This window comes from Culex pipiens, chromosome 2 (assembly GCF_016801865.2).
Source record: "Culex pipiens pallens isolate TS chromosome 2, TS_CPP_V2, whole genome shotgun sequence".
In the NCBI taxonomy this organism is placed as follows: Eukaryota; Metazoa; Arthropoda; class Insecta; order Diptera; family Culicidae; genus Culex; species Culex pipiens.
In genome coordinates this window covers 28,406,286-28,421,410 of record NC_068938.1, presented here as the reverse complement: position 1 = coordinate 28,421,410, position 15,125 = coordinate 28,406,286, and the positions used below count along the sequence as shown (strand labels likewise).

At 35.7% G+C, this 15,125-nt stretch overlaps 1 protein-coding gene across 1 annotated transcript in view; it reads right to left on the bottom strand.

Annotated features, from left to right (window-relative positions):
• The window catches only part of LOC120415578 (P protein), a 143,251-nt gene extending 130,303 nt beyond the window's left edge, over window positions 1-12,948 (bottom strand). Inside the window, exon 1 of the mRNA XM_039577161.2 lies at window positions 12,428-12,948. The gene's annotated coding sequence lies outside the window, so the exon portion shown is untranslated. The remainder of the gene's footprint in view (window positions 1-12,427) is intronic.
• Between the last annotated feature and the right edge of the window lie 2,177 nt (window positions 12,949-15,125).

Below are 15,125 nucleotides of genomic sequence, written 5' to 3'. Positions count from 1 at the left end.
AACGACCGGAAATTGAGTAGAGATCCTACTAAAGTAACACGCAATGCGCCCCCCTCCACTCAAATTCCCATTCAGCTGTTTTATTCATAACTCTGAACCCTGACGTGTCGGCGTTTTCCCCGTAATTGCTACTACATCACCGTTTTCCCGGGCGTTCTTCACCTGTCCATTACGGGGGGGGAGCTTCCGGGGCGGTTCCAGAAAGGGAAAATTCCCGAAAATTGCCCCCGCGATGCTCCGGACAGACAGGCCAAGGGAACTCTCCCTTTACGCTGACATACTATAAGGGTGGGGGCCAACCTGAAGGGTGAAGGGGATAAATAAACTCATTTCCGATGTCTGTTTGCTCGGTCATGAATGGGTGGAACACAAACACTTAGTTTGCGATGTTCATGTTTGGCACTTTGGCCTTATTCTGAGCCTAGTTATAGATACACCGGAATCGAGGTGAAACCGTTTGAAGCCTTGAACCTACCCGGCATAGACACGGCTAGGAGGTGCACTTTTCTGGTTCTGTTTCATGTTTCTGGGCTCTAGGAGGAAGGGGAGGCATCACGTATCAACCCCGGGAGGTGCCGAGGTGATAACATTGATCGATTTTTCTGCTCCACCATAAACAAACAGTATGACCTAAATTTAACTCAACCCGAGGATGTTAATTTCACTCGAGTTTCATTAGTTTTGTGTTCGCCTGGTGGCGATGGGTAAAAGTGTTATCGTACGACGACACCTGATTCTCATTATCTTTTGCCAACCAGACACTTCCAGTCTATAGGAACCAGTTATTAGAAACGGGGAAAACTTTTCCCCCGGAGTGCCATTTCGGCTTACACAACGAGGAGCAGCTGTTTTTTGGGGGTGAGGGTGCGGCGATGTATGAATTTTGGGAAAATGTTCTCATGTCAGCTTGGCGGTGTTAATGAAGATTTGTACTTTCGAGAGAACTTGCTGCTTGTGTAAAGTGTCAACAGATGTTTGATAACAAGTACACATGTTAGCGCTTTTAACAGGACAGATTCATTTAGAAAATATTCGAACATTAACAGCAATTTTTTTTCTTTAAATGACGCTTCTGCATTTTTTATGTTGAAAGTTTTGATTCATTGTCTTTTTCAAGAAGCTCCCCCCGTAATACTCTTAGTTTTCTGTATTTTGTACGGATTTTTAAGAAGCCTTCAAGAGGTTTGAAAAGATCGGTTGATTGCAAAATGCTTGCCTTTCACTTCATTTTAAGTTTGAAAATACGGTTTACGAGTAAAAAGTTATCTTATTTTTAAGGCAACTAAGTTTAAGGTAGTTTTAGCTCGAAAGGAAAATGTTTTCACTTTTTTTTGCTTAAGCATTTCGCGACAAAATATTGAGGCTAGAAATTTTGACAGGTATGATTTTCATAAAGTATTCGCCTCCTTTTCTCTCCCACAGAAAACTGGGGACAATGTAGCTGTCAAACCAGGCCAAAATGTTAAAGTCACTCACAAAATAAACTTTGAGTGATTTGAGTTAATTTCTGACGCCACGATTTTCTCCCCTAGTACCCAAAACTTTCATTTAAAAAAAATGTTGTTTTAGTATGGAATATCTCATCTCTAAAATAATACATTATCAAACATTTAAAATCGCTTTGGGGGTGAGAATTTCTACTACATGAACGTTCTGTTGAGTAAATTTTTAAACCCTTCCCCCTTCAAGGCCAGGACACTTAAAATCCTTACAAAATACAAAATATCTTCTAGAGAATAAGTGCGTCTATCCTGGAAATCTCTGGGCAGAATTCCTGGGATTGTCAAAATCTGAGATTTCTCGAATACCGTTTTTTTCTTATTTTGTTTCTGTTTTCCCGGATTCTAAATATATAAATTGATTTTTTTGTCAAATTCATTCAATTATTTTTTATAAAAATAAAGAATAAAATTACACCTGAAAGTATTTTAATGTTTTTATTTCTTTTAAGAAGATTGAGATTTTTTAAAATTGGTTAACATATTTTCAATGTCATGATTTTTATTTATATCATGTTAATCAATTTTTATTATTTTTCTTAATAAATATCATGTTTATTAATTATTATGTTAGCTATATTTCCTAAAAGCTCAAGATCCTTGATTTATGTGTGATGAGTACTTACATTCCGTTATTATTTACTTAGTAACTTATAGTATTTGTTTGTGTTTGTATTTAGGCCGATGCAAATATTTAAAAAAGTTTTTGTCAAGGGGGGGGGGGGGGGGGGGGCAAAAAAATAAAAAAATATAAAAATTTAAATAACAAGCCATAGTCTTCACATTTAAATGAAAAAAGTGTTTTAAAATGCATTTTACACTAGTTCAGTTGTTTTGTAATCATTAGGTTTCAAAAAATCTAAGATCTGACAAAAACAAAAATTGTATCGAAAAAAAAAAGATTTTGCATCGAAAATTTTCAAAAAATATTAAGATTTTTTAATAAACCCAAACATGCTAAAAATGATTTTAAACGCAGGAGAATGTATTTTAATTTGATTTCAGTTGGTTGCACTTGAATGTTCATTGAAATTTTGAAGTTTATTGTAAAAATATTTTTTTTGCCCCCTGATTTTTCGGGCCAATTTTGAAGGGGGGGTGACAAAAACTTTTAAAAATATTTGTACCAGCCTTATATTTCATTAAATACTCTATCTGTCTCACTCCAACGATCCAAGATAAATTAGATCCCATGAAAATCTTCTCAAAAACCGAAAGGGTGGAATATCTAATATTTTCCTAAAATATATTTTACGTATAAAAATTTATGCAGAGCAATTCCCAAGCAAGATTTTGGTCAGATGATTTTTTTTTGTATTTGTTAATCCATCTGAAACTTTTTTGGGGTTTTCGGTATGCCCAAAGAAGCCATTTTGCATAATTAGTTTGTCCATATAATTTTCCATACAAATTTGGCAGCTGACCATACAAAAATAATATATGAAAATTCAAAAATCTGTATCTTTTGAAGGAATTTTTTAATCGATTTGGTGTCTTCGGCAAAGTTGTAGGTATGAATTAGGACTATACTGCAAAAAATGATACACGGTAATTTTTTTGGTGATTTTTAACTTCACTTATGAAAACTTAAACTTTAATTGCAAAAATCACTATTTTTTATTATTTTTTAAATGGTTTTAGATGACATCAAATGCCAACGTTTCAGAAATTTCCAGACTGTGCAAACAATTTTTGACCGAGTTATGATTTTTTTTAATCAATACTGATTTGTAAAAAAATTGAAATATTGGTCACAAACATTTTTCAACATAATTTTTCTATTTAAAACCAAATTTACAATCAAAAAGTACTTAAATGAAATTTTGATAAAGTGCACCGTTTTCAAGTTATAGCTATGTTTAGGTAACTGAAAATAGTCGCAGTTTTTCATTTTTTAAATAAGTGCCCAGCTTGCCAACTTTGAAAAAAAAAGCTGCACTTATATAGGGACAAAATAATGATACAATATGGCTTCTTTGGGCATACCGAAGGCACCAAAAAAGTTTCAGACTGATTTAAGAATACAAAAATTAAAAATAATAAGAAATACATATTTCGTAGAGCATTTTATAACGTTTATGAATCCCTTTTAAATAATAAAGTGACACTTTCAAGCATTTCTTGATATATTGTACTTTGAAGCCACAGATTCATTGAAAATTAGGAAATTATAAATTTTAATCATAATGCTACTGCCAAAACTTTCAACAAAGTCCATGATTTTTGCTTTGCAGTTTTCTGCCAGTGGCATGCCCGTACTTATTCCTTTACCTTTTTAATACTTTTTATTTCAAAATTGTGAAAATTTATCTTGAAAAATCTCAGTTTTAGGATCTTTTTTACTTATGAAAAATTACAAAAATTTCCGAGATTTAAAAAATCTTTCCCCATTTCCCGGGAAATTAAAACCCTGAAATTGGACGCTCTAGATAGAATATTTGTAATGAAGATTGAATTTTCAAAAAAAAAAAAAACACTTGTTTTCAGTAAGCCGATACTAGAATGTTTTGCCAAGTGTTTGGCTAATTCATGGATGATTTTCAAATTGCAAGAAAAAAATTCAAATCGGTTTTTTCTCTTAAAAAATTGCCTTTGTATTTTTAGCCATATTAAAAAAAAGTTCCATTAATGTCAACCAGTCACGCCAAATTTTCTTTACGATATAAGCACAGATCTGTATCCATACAATATTATTCAATCTTTCTGGCCCTTTCTATATAGAAAAATCAACTATCTTTCGAAACATTGAAAACATTGGGAGATTCTTTTCTTATTGGTCGCTACAGTCAAAGCACAAAAAAGTAAGGTTTTTTTTTAAAGAGCCAGAGAATCTGTATTAAACATCAAAAAATCAAACTATTCGCTCTATAGCATTGCCTTGGCGTTCTCGAAATTGCGAGATTCCTACTCGAAGCTAGGTGCTCGAAGTCTTGATTGTTGAGGCAATTGCAAATCTCTTTTTACACCTAAGCTTCCATCCACCCCGGGATTCGAACTGACGACCTTTGGATTGTGGGTCCAACTGCCTACCAGCGACTCCACTGAGACAGGACCCAAGGAGACGACTCCTACACCTGGACTGAGCTAACGACCTAACCTCTAGGTTAGACCGAAGCCAACATTTACTTCCCCGTCCGACGGAAGGCGTGATCAGACAAATCGTGTCTCGAAAATACCACCAGGACCTTCTGGGATCGAACCCAGGCCGACTGGGTGAGAGGCAACCACGGTTACCCCTACACCACGGGTCCTGGCATTTTAACATATAAAGTACTAATAAAATTATAATAATACACAATTAGGTTGTATTACGTAACAAAATAATGTTTTCATGAATGCAGGTTTTAGTCTAAGCAGAATTACGATTATTATACACAAGCAAATGTTGTAGGTTGTTTATGGTAAACAACTGAATGAAGCATTTTCGCGAGTATTCCGACAAAAATTCAAATCATATGAAAATGAATCCTTCCCTTGGTTTCATGGCATACATTTTCTAGCAAATTAACATAAAAGCATTCAAAATGATGATGGCCACTGTGCCGGCGGGTCGGTCGTCCCGGTCACCACCGGTCTCCGGTCGTAAACATCTATTTTCCTAGAATGTGTGTGTCGTCGACCAACCGCCAAAACATGTTTCCACCGAATGCAACGACACTCACACACAAACACACCTGCAGCAGATTTATTTAGTCCGACAAAGTTTTGCTATTCAAATCTAAAAATAACCGCGCTATTCAAATTGGCGTATAGAATAATGCCATTCAAAAAGTGACGACGAGTTGCACACACACACTCACGTAAACATTCACAGGTGATGTGTGACGGCAGGTAACTCACCAGCTTGTCAGAGGCCCACCCCCAATGTCCTGGTTTTTGCGGATGAACGACGCAAAGCCCCTTCAGTCAGGTTGGCATGTCTCCGGCCAGAACCACCCAGCCCCAACCTCACTTCATTGCACACAGTACAAAGTGTATTATTAGTTCTTTGGAAAACAAATTTATTTTTTTATGAAATAATCAAGTGGGATTTTTTTTTCAAAACACACTGAAAAAAACATTTTAATTTTTCCCACTGTGCGCCAATGAGTTTGTGTCAATGTTTTGCATACAGAATATACAGAAACCACTCGAGCGGACAGCTCGACAGTGACAACACGATGAAGAGAGAGCGAGGGATGAACGGCGAAAAATCGTTTCCACAACAAGTTGATTTTCCCCACCCACCACCACCCATTTTCCACCCACTCTGGCAGCGATGCCCTAATTTCCCTTCCATCAGCTGGTTGGGGACGCTGCAGAAACTGCAAGTGTTGCCATTTGCACTTTGTTTGCACCACCACCACCACCAACCAGGCAGAGTCAGGTTCAAAGGAGGAGGATGCTTTCGGTAAACAAAGAAGCCTCGGAACTGAAGGGAAAGGACGACTTTGCACTTTGTGTGCCAGGATCACCTCGGATAAAGTTCAACGTTGAGGACTTCGCTTTTCATTATGAATTTATGGTAGGGGCATCAATGTTCGGGGAGGTGTGAGAAGGAGGTTTTCAGTTGGAATGGTTTTGCAGTTTGTAAAATAAAGAAACGATTTGATTTGAACTTCTTCTTTGTGTGTTTCAAGTTGCGATCAAAAATTCACTTCTTTAGGTCGTCCCTTTAGAAAACTATGATGTTTGGTATAACAGTTTGAAACTTAACCTGAAAATGATTATGTCAAGAAACATCAAAAAGATTTGGCAGCTCTGCGCATTGATTTGAGGACACAAGTGAAATTTACAAAACCTTCATAAAAGATTATAATAAACTTGGATGACTTCCAAAAAATTACATTTATTATTTTTCAAGCAACTTTATTCAAGAGTCTTGATTTTCAGCTCAAAGATCAGAAATCACTCACTCATCGCCAAACGAATCTTTGCCGGCTGGAGCACGCAACCATACATTGCAACACATTTGTGATAATATTGATTTGAAGCAGTTTAATAAATGATCAAAACAAAGCCGATCGCAGGCTATTTCGAGTCAGCTTTGAGCGACATAGCACAATCGGTCTCTCTGAGCCGTTTGCTGTACCTACACGATTGGAATGAGAGGAAGATCAAAGAGAGAGTGTTCAGTAGCGATTGGTGTGGAAGTGACAAACGGTAGGAAACGGTCAGAGCAGTTTTGCGTCGCGTTCGATTTGTGATCGCGAATGAATGAATCTTTTTGAAGCAATCAGGACTATATGTTACAACTGAGCAATACCTAAAAATCACTTTTTTGCATTTCTGAAACGGCTTACTTTTCTCTAACAAAACGAACAGAATCAAAAGAAATACTTTTCGATTTAAGGGCTGTAAAGTTATACTACACAGTAAATAATTGTGTAAATTTGGAAGGTGTCATTTTGGAAGGTAGAATATTACCTGATGTAAGTTTGCCTCAATTTAGACTGAAAAAGTGACATTACAACAGGTAAAATTACTCATTTTTTCTGACAAAAAAGATGTACCCCTTCCCAGATGTAATATTACCATAATTTTTTTTTCTGTGTATGCAAGGAAATATATTATAAGGAAACCTTTTTTCAGCTAATTTACTTCTGTTCACATTTAACCTCTTGCCGCTCAGTGCAAAATTGAGTTTTTTGTCACATTTTTTTTCCAAATTGGATGAAACTGGAAATAAAAACAGTGGACAACCTAAATAAAACTGTGCAAGAAAAAATATTCAAGTTCATTTGACAGTTTTCGAGAAATTTTAATTTTAAGTGAAATTTGGTGGTGCTTTGGGGCTACCATGGTCGTAAGAGGGTTTAAGTATGAAGTTATGGATTTTTTTTGTTTGCCCTCTGATATTCTGCGAATCTGTCCAAAAATAAATAACAACTGCGACAAAAAACGCAGCTTTCAATAGTTTTGTTTCCTTCTCTTTATTTTGTTTTCGAAAAGTCAGTGGACAAAAAAAATAATTGCTCAAATAAGTTTGCTTAAAAAAAGCATGTCCAATCATTAATAATCTCTTTTGATTTCTTTTTTAACGATAAATGTTCATTTTGAATGGAATGGGATACCTTTAAGTTTATTTAGAATATCGAATGAAAGACTTAAAAAGATAAAGGGCAATAAAATCAAAAAGTTAGGAAGAATAGGGAAACGAATACAAATACAAAAAAATGCAAACCATTTTTCAACATTGAAAAAAAAAATGTTATAAATTTTCATTCTACACTAGTATGATTATTTTGAATAAATAATTTCCAAAATATCTAAGCATCTAGGAAAAAATCGTGGAAAAACAACTTTTTACTGTTCTGTAAATTACATAAAACATAAAAAAACATCCTTTTTTACCATTTCATGTAAGAGTGCGAAATAAACATTGAAAATTATTTGAACGCCCTTACTGCATTTTCTGTTAAACAAGCGTTGAGCTTTAATTTTTTTTGTTCATGTTTAAATTACAATATGTTTTATTGGTTAAGCCGTACTTTTTTTTACAAAAGTTTATGAGTTAAGTGGTCCTTAAACGCAAATAAATAAATAAAAAAACAAAAGTTTAAAATTATGAAACGGAACTGATGTGACATAGGATGAAAAGATAAATTTAATTTATTAATCATGTAAATTTTCGTCATTTATTTCATTGTTTATCCATTACTTGTGTGAAGTTACTATCCTAAGCAGAGATGTGGACTATTTTTCAACAGCTATGTTATCGAAACTTTCTAAAACTCAAAATGCAAAAAATTATATATGTCTGAAAATTATTTGAATAGCAATAAAACTGTTCGATTTTCTTAAACTTTACAAAACTATTACAACAATAATAAAACATTATAAATTAAACTTAATCCAAATTTTAAACTGTTGAAAATTTGGTATGGCAAGTTCTTGTTTCTAGGTATAGCTCTCTCACATATAACACATTTTACAATTGTTTCCAAGATAGGTATAATTAATCTAAATATGCACAAAAACCTGTTTGAATCTTATTTGCCAGCAAGCAATTGGGCTAACTCAGCTTGTTTTTTGATTTTTCATTGTTTTGTTTGTTTTTCTATCAGGTTTTAAACCAGGAGTGACCAAAGTATGGCCCGCGGGCAAAACGTGGCCCGCGAAGTGATTTTTGTGGCCCGCTTACCCATTTTGAATGATCACGTAAAATGGCCCGTTGACCACTTGTAAAGTGATTTTATGCTTTTTTTAAATTAAGGTTTATTCTAAACATTTTTATGCTTTTCATTTACATTTTTTGCCTTCCTCACTGAGGTAAGGCTATAATCCTGCTCGAAAAATGAACTTTTGAAAAACAGCTCGTAGACCTATATTCATGTATACCTATCGACTCAGAATCGAAAACTGAACAAATGTCTGTGTGTGTGTGTATGTGTGTGCGTATTCCCCTTGGTGCTCAAAATTCTTGCCAAGTTTTCTCGGCACTGGCTGATCCGATTTGAGTCAAATAAGTTGCATTCGATCCGGTTTGGTGCCCCATACTGCACTATTGAATTGTTTGAAGATCCGATAAGTAGTTCAAAAGTTACGTATAAAAAAGTGTCAGAGTTGCGAATCGGATCTCACATAAATGCATGTAAACTATGTCCAGACCCATCACCCGACCCATCGTTGGTTAGGTTATCGGAAGACCTTTCCAACAAGTCGTTAACATTGAATTTCTGGCAACCCTGTCTGAAGTTATGACCACTTAAGTGATATTTATGTACTTTTTTGAAGCCGGATCTCACTTAAATGTATGTAAACTATGTCCGGATCCATCATTCAACCCATCGTTGGATAGGTAATCGAAAGACCTTTCCAATGAGTCCAATACATTGAAGATCTGGCAACCCTGTCTTGAGTTATGACCACTTAAGTGATATTTATGTACTTTTTAGATGCCGGATCTCACTTAAATGTATGTAAAATATATCCGGATCCATCATTCAACCCATCGTTGGATAGGTAATCGAAAGACCTTTCGAATGAGTCCAATACATTGAAGATCTGGCAACCCTGTCTCGAGTTATGACCACTTAAGTGATATTTATGTACTTTTTTAATGCCGGATCTCACTTAAATGTATGTAAACTACATCCGGATCCATCTTCTGATCAATCGTTGGTTAGGTAATCAAAAGACCTTTCTAAAGAGTCCAAAACATTGAAGATCTGACAACGCTCAGTCTCAAGTTATGACCGCTTAAAAGTGACATTTGTGTATTCTTTATTAAGAAACAAGCCTTACCTGACAATTTTCGTTCTGCCTTTTTTGTTTGTTGACGTTTTCGACTTTTTTGCTTCAGCTTCCTGTGATCAAAATTCGATTTTAACCTTTCCCATACAATCTGCAAATTTTCTGGAATCGGTTCCAGAGTGGCCAAAGTTGTAACTTTTTGGCGTATGAACCTTCCTTGGACTCACGAACTTACCATACGAACCCAACGCAACAAAGAGCACCTCGATCGGACGTTCCGTGTTGAATTGATTCGCGTTGGAACAAAACCGTCGAAATTTTGTATATATATATATATATATATATATAAGATAGATAGAATTTGTGTCCAAACCCATCATATCACCAAATGTTGGTAAAAAGTGAGGAAGGCAACAACCACATAGGTGGATTAAGTTAGTTTTTTGTTAATAAAAAGCTAAGAATTATCAGTATTTTGATCCCCATTTTAGGACACACATATTTTGTCAAAAAATGCTTTTAAATAAAACAATTTCACACGGTTCAATGTGAGTGAAACTAATAAATAACGTGAAAACTTTCATCAAACATTTTTGAAAATATTTATTTGACTTAGGTAGAAACCTGTAATTGTTCTAAAAATATAAGTATTCTAGATTAATTTGAAATTCATAATGACCCTTTCATGAACTGATCCTCAAACTAACTTTACATTTAGAAACCGGGATTCGAACTCATGACAGTTAGATAACGAATCTGATGACTACCATCTGATTCAGGTAGACACAATGTTGAAATTGGAGGATCGAGGCTATTCTAAATATTTTACAAGGCTTTTGTCGAACGACCCTTCCCTCCCCAATTATTAAAATTTGACTCAAAGACAAGGAGCAACAATATTTATAAAAAATCGAAAAATCAATGGAAAATCCAAAAGGAATGAAATCAATGGAAATCAATTAAAAATGAATTCCTCCTCGTTCAGAATCATTTGGGCATGTTCGGGTTTATTAAAAATAAATTTTATTTTTGTTAATTTTCGATGAATCAATGTTGTTTCGTAAAAAAAATTTCGTCGTTTTTTTTTTTGAAAATAATGACTGCAGTTTAACTTTACGGTTGCTGAAAACATTTTCTATCAGTGAAATTCTAGTTCTAAAAGATTTTTCATTAGTCACATTCGATTTAAAGACACAATTACCCCGTTACATAAGTAGATCAGTTTACATGTCACCACTTTGAAATATAAATACAAAACTATTATTTGTAATCATCGAAAATGTTCAAAAAATAAATAAAAAATAAACTTATAGATGTATTTTCCAGTCTTTTAAATTAAAATTATTAAGTAAATCTGGCCCGCAAGCTCAATTGGGCTTTAAATTTGGCCCGGCTTCCAAAAACTTTGAGCACCCCTGTTTTAAACTTTACTCGGTTCCTCATTTTCACGAAAAAAAAAAACAATTCTTGAAAACGTGAGTTGTGTTGATGAATTTAAAAACCACGAAGGAATATATTCACGTTTATAGTGCAAGTGCATCATTAGGGTGTAATATCAAAATCGTTTTTCCAGCACAGCATTTTTTCAGTTCCTTTTGGGGCCCTAAACAACTCCTCAAAGTTTGGGACCGATTGGCTTAGTCCTCACTTTGCGCAAAGCGTTTCAATTTCCCATATAAATTTGTATGAAGAAACCCATTTTTTTGGATTTTGATATTTATCAAATCCACGTTTCATGCTATATCAAAACCGGACTCATATTCGAATGCTCTGTAATGTGCTCTACAACTTGCCGAAGAGAGTATTGTGCTAACTTGCTCCTGAAAGAAGATATAGCATCCTCAAAACTCGTCTAAAACGTGATTTTTGAGCAAAAAACACGTTTTAGACGAGTTTTTCGGAATTTTGAGTACGTCATTAAATCGGGCGTCTAATTTTACATAGAAGTCCATTTGACACCAAATTTGTATCTCATCACCGTTTCAGGCTGCAAATTATTGAAAAACACCTCTTTTTTTACATGTTCAAAAATGGAAGGGGTCGTACCGCCCCTCCGTCACGAGATATCAAAAAACGGACCTCGGATTCGTGATCAGGGACAAAAGTTACCCATTAAGAGGGTGAAGTCATAGTCCAGCTCGAGGCAATTATTTTCATGTAAATTATACAGATGTTTTTTTTTATTTTTCAAATCGCTTTTTTTGCTGAAAAAAAGCGTTTTCACAAAATGTTTCCATCAAACTGTAAACGAGATTGAGATTGATTTTATTGTCGTTTTTCTCTTAAAAACTAAATCATAGATCTCATTTATTTCAAAGAAAACAGCATAATCCCCACGCGTTCAGAAATCCCATTCAAACTCGTAACCACGGCAAAAACACCGCGTCACGCGGGAAATTAAAACCGAAATTCGCGTTACACCAATTACGATTACATCCCACAGGGGAGGGTCGGGAAAATTGAGGAAAACCCCCACCGAAAACCGTTTCGCTTTTACTTTATTTCCCAGCCCCAAGCCTAAAGATAAAGGCCATTCGACGAGGTCGTCAAACTCGCTAAACCGCAAAAAACCAATTCGCGTTGTTACAATTATCGGGCGCAGCCTTGTCGACAGAAGGCCCAGCTAGGGCTTCCATCAGAAGGGTGCCGCACCGATAAGGGCCCTTATCAGCAGACACAACTGCCACCAGTGTCCCGACGATTGATTTATGGGCGGGCGGAAAAGTTGTGAGTGAGTGAGTGAAATTACTTACTTTTCGCCGATCGTTTGCGGCGTTGATTAGCGGGGTCCCCCTAAATTGAGTGCTTCTTCATGGATGTGTTTTTGGAGACGAGGTGTGGAGGCCAAAAATAACACCGTATTTCACTCGACACTTGTGCCGGAGGAATACTTCAAACGCGGATTGATGGTGACGACCCCTTCTAGACCGTGTCGTCCTCGTCGTCTTCCGAAACCACCGACAAATTGCACATTTTTCTTCTGTTTTTGGGTGGAGCAGCAGCGCCAAGTCCTGATTACAGATCCCGGCGGTCCTGATGATGACTTGGAACTTTGGAACGCTCACAACTCATTGCTTTTTACTGCCTGCCCGTCGCGCCAGGAGTGTCCTCGTTTCGGGCTGGCGACTGACACTCCTCTGTCGGGGCGGAAAATCCAGTCCAAATTTTCCACTTGTCCACAAACACACACGCACCCAACAAATCACGCCAAATGACAGCAATTGATAATACGCGAGCTTCTTCTTTCTAAAAAAAAATCAGCAGATTTCAGCAAAAATTACAGACCGTGCGCTCTTTCCTCTTTCCACCCGGAAAAAAAAAATCAAAAGGAAAATCAAGCACACCGACAGGCAGAGAGGGCGAGTTACGAGACGCGTCGCGACACAGAAGCTCCAGACTGCAGACTGCAGACTCGTGGGGCAGCTGACACGACCGATTGAACGGGGCTATTCGCCTGGTGAGTAGACTCGTCGGTCGGTCGGTCTGTCGGATTTTCCGACTGGAGTGAGTGAGCGGAGCTTTCCAGGCCGGAGGAACTCAAACCAGCTGTGTGAGCTGTGAAGGCATAACAGGAAAAAGGTAAAATGAGGCGAGAAAGTGAGCAGTGAGCGGGCTGGAAAATTGTGGGAACGGTTATGGTTGGAAAATTCTCACTTGGTTTGGCGCTGGTGTTCGGGTGAGTGCTTGATTTGTGTGTGGGTTAGGGAAATTGGAACTAATACAGCGGCGATTTCCGAATACGTTTGTAATCGTGATGTTTTGGAAATTCAACTCATTTCCTGTGATAAGCAAAAAGCTCTTTCACTTTTTTGGGAAAATTTTCCGGAAGATGGAGCTATTCAATACCACTCCAAATTCTCAAACAGAAATTTATTCCGTGGTGTCCTAAGGGACTATTTTTTTGTTTTTTTTTTTTTTTATTTTTGCTTGATGCCAATTTCCTCTCGAAAACAGCATGATTCGAAAACAAAGTTCTCCGATTGGGTTCAAAATGTTTCTGGAGTTTTTTTTAGACGAAATATTACCCGTATTTATATTGTTTGGCCAATAGGGTGACCTACGCCATGTCAGGTTGGTAAAAAATGGCAATTTTCGTCGATTTTCGCAAAAAAAAAACACTTTTTTCCAAAAATCATAGCTTCGCGCCATTTCAATCGTTTTTAGCTGTCTTGGACGCAAATGGAAGGATATTAAACAGGCTTTTAATGAAAAATTAACAGAAGTTTCAAATATCTAGCCTAACATTTGAAAAGGTCGTATGAAAACTTAAAATGCTGTTTTGAAGGTCTCGGGACCAAACAGCTTACTGTATGTCTGACATAATTTTTATCGGATTCCTAGGAAAATTTTACATAATATATAAAAAATGGTTAAGGGATGTTTTCAATATTAAGAGATACGATTTTTTGAAACACTGCGGTTTGACTAAAACTGATCAAAATGACCAACATGACCAAATGATCAAAATGATCAAAATGAACATAATGATCAAAATGATCAATATGAACAAAATGACCAAAATGACCAAAATGACCAAAATGACCAAAATGACCAAAATGACCAAAATGACCAAAATGACATACTTGACCAAAATGACATAAATGACCAAAATGACCAAAATGACAAATATGACCAAAATTACCAAAATGATCAAAACTACTAAGTGACCAAAAAAACCAAAAAGATCAAAATGACCAAAATGACCATATGACAAAAATGACCAAAATGACCAAAATGAACAAATTGACCAAAATGACCAAAAAGACCAAATGACATAAATGACATAAATTACATAAATGACATAAATGACCAAAATAACCAAAATGACAAATATGACCAAAATTACCAAAATGATCAAAACTCCTAAGTGACCAAAAAAACCAAAAAGATCAAAATGACCAAAATGACCAAAATGAACAAATTGACCAAAATAACCAAAATGAACAAAATGACCTAAATGACCAAAATGGCCAAAAAGATCAAAATGATATGAACGACCTAAATTACCAAAATGACCAAAATGACCAAAATGACTTAAATGAACAAAATGACCAAAATGACCAAAATGACCAAAATGACCAAAATGACCAAAATGACCAAAAAGACCAAATGACATAAATGACATAAATTACATAAATGACATAAATGACCAAAATAACCAAAATGACAAATATGACCAAAATTACCAAAATGATCAAAACTCCTAAGTGACCAAAAAAACCAAAAAGATCAAAATGACCAAAATGACCAAAATGACCAAAATGAACAAATTGACCAAAATAACCAAAATGAACAAAATGACCTAAATGACCAAAATGGCCAAAAAGATCAAAATGATATGAACGACCTAAATCACCAAAATGACCAAAATGACCAAAATGACCAAAATGACCAAAATGACCAAAATGACCAAAATGACCAAAATGACCAAAATGACCAAAATGACCAAAA